This window comes from Saccopteryx bilineata, chromosome 6 (genome assembly GCF_036850765.1).
Source record: "Saccopteryx bilineata isolate mSacBil1 chromosome 6, mSacBil1_pri_phased_curated, whole genome shotgun sequence".
Lineage (NCBI taxonomy): Eukaryota > Metazoa > Chordata > Mammalia > Chiroptera > Emballonuridae > Saccopteryx > Saccopteryx bilineata.
The window spans coordinates 207,544,859-207,554,093 of NC_089495.1; the positions used below are offsets into that span (position 1 = coordinate 207,544,859).

The 9,235-nt window shown below is 43.0% G+C and overlaps 1 protein-coding gene across 2 annotated transcripts in view; it reads right to left on the bottom strand.

Annotated features, from left to right (window-relative positions):
• Positions 1–9,235, bottom strand: part of LOC136308198 (zinc finger protein 585A-like) — a 126,949-nt gene that overhangs the window by 60,625 nt on the left and 57,089 nt on the right. The gene's annotated exons all lie outside the window — the stretch shown is intronic.

The window sequence follows — 9,235 nt, forward strand, 5'->3', positions numbered from 1 at the left end:
CGGCTCCTAACCCTACTCGCCGCCGCTGTCGTCCCTCCTTCTAGCACGGTACGCGATCCCGGTACGCGAATCTGCGGCAGACGTCCACATTGTTTCCCGGGTCATCTGAGAACTACAATTCCCACAATCCCTTGAGGCTTCGCCTCCTATTGGCCGCAACACAGCGACCTGTAAACCACGACTTTAATATATCTTCACATTGTCTTGTATAATTACAGTCGACCCATTTTTTACTTATTAATTTTAGAGAGAGAGAGTGGACGGCAGAGGGACAGAAAGAGACTGAGACAGAGAGAGATAGAAACATGGATTTGTCGTCCCACGTATTGATGCATCCATTGATTGATTCTTGCTTGAAATCTGACTGGAGATCAAAACTGCAATCTTAGCATAATGCACGATGCTCTAACCACCTGCACTAACCGGCCAGCTCTACCCATCTCTTTTCTTAAGATGCACAATATAAAATACATAATGATTCCGGAAAGCAGTCTGTTTTCACGGTTTCAATCAGAAACACTGCAGTTCCCAGGAGCCTCAGCGGCAGCATCTCCTGAGGTTTTCCCATCCGAGGGCCCTCGCGGTGCTCAACTCAACCCGAGAAGACGTTTGTGGTTTCCGAATCCAGCTGCTCTAGCGCACAGGCTGAGAGGCTGTTCTGCGCTTTGGCGTGTTTTTACCTTCACGTAACCCAGCTAAACTCATTGCGTTTAAGGCGGGTTACACACGTGAGTGACACCTAAGTGTGGCTCCGTGCTACCGGCCCGACCCTGTGGGCAGCCCCACATCACTAGCAGGAAAACCAGGGAATGCAAAGCAGTCACCCCACTGTGGATACTGTGCACTCGATTTCCTCTCTCCAAGTCAGCTGGTGGCAGAGAAATGCAGGACGGCTTAACAACAGAGTACAGCACACGATGTGAAAACTGAAATGGGACGTGGGGAAGCCAGGTTCCCCCAAATTATAATGAGGCTCCTCTCTCCTACTCCTCCTTCCACGTGATAGAGGTGCATGAAGTGTTTCCTGAGATGGACAGGGAAGCTCTAAGGAGGATCCAAGCACAGAGGTAACTGGACCTGGCCCTTGCCCACAGCTCCATCCTTATCTCTGGTTTCCCCCTACTTCAGTACACAGTTCTACCCTCCTAGATCTCAATTTTCCTCCTTGAGTTAAACTCCTCCCTTCCTCTCTCTCTCCACCCGTCCCCATGTTTGTTTAGGAGATTCACCCTCCCTGAGCTGTAGGCTCAGATTTCCTCCAGGAAGTGTCCTCTGGGCCCAGTGTCTGATATGAATTTGCTTGATTGTTGCAGGAAAGCAAACACCCAGTGACCTTCTGCTCCCATCCTGAGGAAGTGAAGGTCGAGAATAAGCATTCCTGACTGAAAGCAGTCGCGTCCAGGGAAGGCCCAAGGACCTGGGTGCTTGGCCCAGCTGGAGCTTTCTGCAGGTCTGGAATCAGACAACGATGGTGCTGTTATGTCTCAGAAAGGACAAGAGAAATCTAATCAGTTTTGCAAAACTAAGTAATAAAATACTATACTGTATTTTGCTTGTTAGTTTCTTATACAAGATAACATATTTCTTCTTAATAAATTGGATAGCTGAGCTCTGCAAGGTATCTTAATCCTGGAGAGATTGGGGTCCTCCACTTGCAGTATTGTTGCTGCCTCATTCATTTGCAGCTCCTCTTCATGAAACCCTGAACCTGAACAACACTTAATTCCGAGAGAACATTTCCCAGAGCTCTTACCATTCTATTCTGTCCTAGTCTGTTCAGAGCTGTCAGTTATGAGACTGTGACCTTCTGAGGAATGCTTCATCTACTGTGGCACTGCTACCTTACATGTCAAGAATAAACCCTTGAGGCCCTGGCCGGTTGGCTCAGTGGTAGAGCGTCGGCCTGGCGTGCAGGGGTCCCAGGTTCGATTCCCAGCCAGGGCACACAGGAGAAGCGCCCATCTGCTTCTCCACCCTCCCCCTCCCCTTCCTCTCTGTCTCTCTCTTCCCCTACCACAGCGAGGCTCCATTGGAGCAAAGATGGCCCAGGCGCTGGGGATGGCTCCTTGGCCTCTGCCCCAGGCACTAGAGTGGCTCTGGTCACGACAGAGCGACGCCCCGGAGGAGCAGAGCATCGCCCCCCGGTGGGCAGAGCGTTGCCCCTGGTGGGCGTGCCGGGTGGATCCCGGTCGGGCGCATGCGGGAGTCTGTCTGACTGTCTCTCCCCGTTTCCAGCTTCAGAAAACAAAACAAAACAAAACAAAAAAACTTAGTATTGGCAACGCCATTTTGAAGAGGAAGAGTCAGGCTTTCTGTCCTGTCCTTTCTATAGAAAATGGAAGAAGAAGGATATGAAAGTCTCTTGACTTACAAGGATAACTGGATCATTTCGTTTTAAGTTCTCTGAAAGGATTAAGGTTAGCTGAAGAACTTCCTTTCTCTTTCAATAAGAGACAAAATTTATATACCACCCTACACTGAGTTTGGCTCTCCCTCCCTTCCTGGAATCCTGAGATTAATGTGCACCTCTAGGCAAAGGAGGGGAGATAAATACTAAAAGATTTGTGAATGTCTTTGATTGTATTACCTTGAAAGTTTTAATGCTTTTTTATAAATCCTCTAGACAAATGTTATAATCTTCTTAATAATTGTGTCATACTGTCATGCTTCCCCCAATCTATATGTGGTCAAAGGTATACAACCAGCCTCTGAAATATACTTGGGGCTGCATGATTTGGGTCAGATATTCTCTGTGTCAGTCATATGCAGCTGGCATATTAATAAATGTCCTCCTTTTAATAAAACCCTTCAAAATTCATCTGGATTTGGTGTCTCTATGTAAACCCGCAGAAGTCAGGTATGGTACTTTACAACATTTGGGGGCTTGTCCGGGATCCGTTGTTTCGTGTCTCTGGGTAGGGAAACCCCGAATCGGCTGGTCTCTCCAGGGCTGCCTGACCCCACTGGAATCTCAAGGAGAGGTACCACCTTAGACTTTCCAGAGCTCCTGGTTTCCTGTGGGTTCGGACAGTTCTTCGGTAGACACCCCCCAGTTCCCAAATTTGACGATTTGGACAATTTGGCAGAGAAATCAAGGAGGTAGGTAAAGCAACTCTTTTGCTTTACTGAATTCTGTTCGGGACTAGTACTGGTCAGTCTGTTTGAGACTAGGATGTAGGTAAGGTAGATTTGTGGCTTTGCTGAATTGTGACTCCTGAAATATGTAAGTAAGGCAGGTCTTCTGCTTTGCTGAGTTGGGGCTCTGGAGGAGTGTAGGTAGGGCCAATCTTCTGCTTTGCTGAGTTGGGACTAGTCTGTCTGGACCTACTGCGTAGAGGACCGAACGTGACCACACTCTTGCAGTGGGCTCTCCAAGACCGAGACGTTGGTGGAGAGTTTTAGGTCCTGACTTAGGCTCATCTGGGACACATCTGGTTGTACTCTCGAAAGTGAGCTTCCAGAAATGTCCATTTGTGTTTGCACATTTGGTCATGCTCTAGGAAGACAATTAGTGGGAACTGAGTCAACCAGTTTGATTGTTCTGCCTTGGGCTTCCACAGACGTCTATTTTTGTTTACACATTTGTTCATGCTCTAGGAAGACAATTAGTGGGGACTGAGTAACCCTGAACTTCCGGAAATGTCTGATTGTGCTCTCAGAGAAAACCCTGAGTGGGGACATTTGGGGTGCTTTCAGGAAGAGACCTGAGTAGGGACTGAGTTAATACTGAGCTGATCTGCCTCGTCTAAGGACTTCCAGGTACACCTTTGTGTTTGTTGAGCTCTCAGGCTTTGTTTTAAATGTTTCTGTCTAAAACCCCAGAGCTGTGTGGGGCGAGTGGAAAATCTCTGGTGCCGCAGTCTGTGAGCACCTAAAAGGCCAGTAGGGGAAACCCCTTCCCTCGTCTATTAAGCTGTGTGCTTTGTTTCTCAGAAAAAAATATCCAGTATAATTTTAACTGGAATACGTAAAGCATGCTCATTTAAATTTCTTGATTTGTGACTCATGTCTGTGAAGTCCTTGTTTAATGTTTAAACGTGTCTGTTTTTAAGGCCTGAATTAAGTTTTTGCATGCATCTCTAGCTTCAAAGCATTCTGTCAGATTTCTCCCCTGAAGAAATTATTCTTTTCTGTTGGCTCCTTCCACTTGTCTAATAATTAATTCCTCTATAGCCAAACATCCATTATTCTGAATGCTACTTAATTATCTGGAGTAGGCAGGCATTTTCATGCGTATGTGGCTATTTGATTAATTATATTATTAGTAATTAGCTGGTACTCTATCAATTAGAGTTGCAATATGGGCATATTGTCCTTTCTCATTTAACATATCTACAGTACCAGCAACCTCCTTTTGCTGATTTTTCTCACCCTGCTTCACGGCCTTTTCATGAAAGTCTGACTTCCACAGCAAATGATCACCCCCACAGAGACAGGCACGAGCAATCATCTTCCAGTCATTTGGTGGAAGAGCCTTTGCACTAATAGTATTTAATAAATCAAGTGTAAAAGGAGCAGTAGGCCCATACTGAGTACAAGCAAGTTTAAGTTCTTTCAGAGTTTTACAAAGAACAGGTTCATGTTCTCTCACTAGTTTCCCCTTATCGTCCTGTCTTTCTACAACAGGAAAACAGGTAAGGCCATTTATTCTTTCCCCTATGTTTTGAGCCTGGTCTATAGGTTGTTGGAACAGAGATTTCCCAGATTTTGAGTTAAAGACTCTGGAATTAGCCTGATAAGGGTACAGAGGAGCAGAGGGTTGAGTGTAAGAAGGGGCCAAGGGCAGCAGAGGCCCAGGGGTTAAGGCAGCCATAGCCACAAAATTTTTATTTCCTGAGTCATTCTTAGACTCCAAGTTGTTTTCATATTGACATCCCTCCATTTCCGGCTCACCCTGATACTTTTTAGATGATTCATCCTCATATGAAAACATTTCTACAAAAAGTTCTCTTATTTTTGGTCCTAGCACTTACATAGTTATTTTTCTCTCAAATTATTTATTATTATATTTTCCCCCAAAACTCTACTTAAAAGCTTCACTTTTTAAAAGTCTTATACTTACTTTGTGTACACACCTCTGAAAGTATTCATTACTTTGTCTTTTTGTTTTTTGATGCCCCATGTTGGGTGCCAATGTTCTCGAGACAGCCATGACAAGTCTATTTCAAGGTCTTGAGCAGGAAAAAGTATGAAATTGAATTAATGAGAGACTGAGGCTTAAAGATATATAACATACACATGGGTTCAGGAGGATGCCAGAACAGTGAATAAAGGCCACTATTTCAGGGGAGCAGGCTCCTGCATTGTTGGGGTGAGGGCTTGAGCCTCACCTTTGTTAGTTCTTAAGTCTTCTTCCTGATGCCCCCTCTTCGACTGTGCCTTAGGTTGTTCCTGTCTTCAGGAATCTTACCCGTCTTTGACTAACCAGCCATCTTAGGGGCTAAACAGAGTTATGTGATTGAGGGAGGAGCAATGACCCTTTCGAAATGCTTAGTCCTTTTTTGTTTTGTTTTGTTTGTTTTGTTTATTTATTTTACAGAGAAAGAGAGAGAGTCAGAGAGAGGGATAGATAGGGACAGACAGGCAGGAACAGAGAGATGAGAAGCATCAATTATTAGTTTTTTCGTTGTGACACCTTAGTTGTTCATCAATTGCTTTCTCATATGTGCCTTGACCATGGGCCTTCAGCAGGCCAAGCAACCCACTGCTTGAGCCAGTGACCCTGGGTCCAAGCTGGTGAGCTTTTCTCAAACCAGATGAGCCCACGCTCAAACTGGAGACCTCAGGGTCTCGAACTTGGGTCCTTCCACATCCCAGTCCGATGCTCTACCCACTGCGCCACCACCTGGTCAGGCCGAAATGCTTAGTTTTATTATTTTTTTTAGTAGCTGATGATGCTATCTTTTAAAAACTTATAATACATTTTCCTTTTCAATTTCTAGAGCTGATTGGTATGTAAAGGCTAAATTGACTGCCTTAGTATCTTCTCCGGTCCTGGCTAACAGAAACTGGTGGAAAATGTCCAAAATTTCCTCACTTGCTTAGGAGCTAGGATCCCATTTATGCTAGGCAACTAGAAAATTTTTCTTGAGGTGGTCTCGACTGTCATAAGTGGGACAGCATATGTACAGTACAGATTCTAACAATCCTGTTAGGGTTTGAGGCTTCCCCAATAAAGGAAATTTTGAGCTTTCTATTTCTATAGGTCACTTGGGAAAAAAGGACTTAAATTATTTCCTATTACATTTATGTCTCAAATTTGAATGATCTAGTTACAAGCATCAACCAAAATGACCAATATTTTATAGGATAAATCCTATATTTTACTTAATCACAAATTTCTTTTACATTCCAAAAAAATATACCTTATTTATGCTGTAATTTTATGCACCCTAACAGATAATGTCTAGAAAAGCTCAAGAGAAACAGATTTTTTGTTCACATTCTTGAGCCGTTTTAATCTGGGCTCAAAACTTATATATTTCCTACTACCACAATTAGTTATTTATTTCTTATTTTCTCCATTCTACCTATTATGTTGAGAATTCTACTGTTTAGCCAATCTATAGTAATATTTGTCATTCTGGGTTTGGTGACCTAACATTGAACAATACTGCTTCAAAAATCATAATAAGCTGAACATTTATACACCACATAAAAAGACAATAATCATTATATATTCCCTAGTATTTAAACCAAGATTTCAACATCACAGGGCTATGAGATAGCCAATAAAAAGGAGAATTAACAAAAAGCTCTTGAAATAACATACATTTCTAACATGGAAAATATTTTTTAACAACTTTTCACAAACCAGTGGAGGGCTACAAGCCACACACCCCCAACCCATAGAGGGCCCACGTGACCCTCATGTCCTAGGGAGGGGAAGGAGAGAGACAGCCGGAGGGCCTGTCCCTGACAATCTCATCCCCTATAACCCTACCATTCATTCTCCTTCATGGAGCTGTAATTCATTTTAAGAAACTGATAATCAACAAGGTCCACACCCGTAGTTTCTTCATTTCTAAACATTTCTACCTGGTCCTGTTCTCTTTTCTTTCTCTAAGATTTTTCTGGAGAAAAGTTTTAATATTTTTAATACTATTCTTACCCCTTAAATGAGCAAGCTTTACTTATTTTAATTAAAATTACACCACAGATTTCCCTGATAAAGAGAACTTACAAAACAGAAAATTTGCCTGACCAGGCGGTGGCACAGTGGATAGAGTGTCGGACTGGGATGCGGAGGACCCAGGTTTGAGACCCCGAGGTCACCAGCTTGAGCGTGGGCTCATCTGATTTGAGCAAAAGCTAACCAGCTTGGACCCAAAGTTGCTGGCTCAAGCAAGGGGTCACTCTGTCTGCTGAAGGCCCATGGTCAAGGCACATATGAGAAAGCAATCAATGAACTAAGGTGTCAAAACAAAAAACTGATGATTGATGCTTCTCATCTCTCTCTGTTCCTGTCTGTCTGTCCCTATCTATCCCTCTCTCTTACTCTCTATTTATGTCTCTGTATTTAAAAAAAAGAAAAAAAACACAGAAAATTTACTATTTTATATTCACACTTGATGTTTAGGCACACAGTTCAACAGAAAAGTGGTTCACCACCAGGAGCTTCTCAGGTGCTCTCTTAGCTGCGTTCCCGAAACTCAGGCTTAGGCACCATTCACACATGAATCACTCAGGGGTTTTACACAGAAACAATAAAAGCAAAAAATGAGATCGCAGACAGCACAGAGGTGTCCCTGGAAGTCCGAGGCAGGACTGATTAACTCAGTCCCCACTAATTGTCTTCTTAGAGCATCACCAAATATCCCCACTAACGTTTTATCCTGAGAGCATAACTAGATGTCTCTGGAAGTCTGAGACAGGACCCAGTCCCCACTAATTACCTTCCTAGAACACAAACAGATGTGTCCCAGAAAAGCCCGAGGCAGGACCCAAAACTCTCCACCGACATCTCGGTCTTGAGAGCCTGTTGCTGAGTGAGACCGAATCCGGTCCCCATGCAATAATCCAAATTGACTAGTCCCAAACAGAAAAGCTAGAATTCAGAACAGACAAAAAGCTAGAATTCAGTAAAGCAAAAGAGTTGTTTTACCTACCACCTTGATTTCTATGCCGAATTGTCGAATTTGGGGACCAGAGATGTCTGCTGAGTAGTTGTCCAAACCCCACAGGAAAACAGGAGCAATAGAGTGGCTCAGGTCATGCCTCTCCTCGAGATCTCATTGAGTCAGGCAACCCTCCAGAGAGACCAGCCGATTTGGGTGTCTCTACCCAGTGACATGGAACACCGGATCCCAGACAAGCCCCCAAATACTGTAAAGTACCATACCTTACTTCTGTGGGTTTATGTAGAGACACCAAATCTAAATAAAATTTTAAGGAGTTTTATTGATTAAGCTGGCTGCATATGACTTACATGGGGTATAGCTAACCCAAGTTGTGCAGTCCCAAATATAACTCTGAGGCTAGTTATATACCCTTGACCACAAACAGGTTGGGGGGAGCAAGATACAATCATTAACAAGCTTATAACATTTGTCCAGAGCAGGGGTAGTCAACTTTTTTATACCTACAGTCCACTTTTGTATCTGTTAGTAGTAAAATTTTCTAACCACCCACCAGTTCCACAGTAATGGTGATTTATAAAGTAAGGAAGTAACTTTACTTTATAAAATTTATAAAGCAGAGTTACAGCAAATTAAAGCATATAATAATAATTACTTACCAAGTACTTTATGTTGGATTTTTGCTGTTTGGCAGAATAAATCATTATAAAACAACCTACTATACTTAAATCTATCTTTTCATTTATTTATTTTTTATTAAATCTATCCTTTTATTTTAATTGCTCCACTACCGCCCACCATGACAGCTGGAATGCCCAATAGTGGGTGGTAGGGACCAGGTTGACTAACAGTGGTCCAGAAAATCTATAAAAAATGTTAAAACTTTCAAGGTAACACAATAGTGATGTCGTTTTACATAACAAAGACATTCGAAAATCTTTTAGTGTCTATCTCCTCTCCTTTGCCCCGAGGTATATGTTACTCTCAGGATTCAAGGAAGGGAGGGAGAGTTAAAATCAGTGTAGGGTATGTAAATTTTGTCTCATATTGAAAGGGAAAGTGAGTTCTAAGACAACCTTTATCCTTTCAGAGGACTATAGTTAAACTAAATGACCCAGTCATCCTTCTAAGTCAGGAAACTCCCATATCCTTCTCCC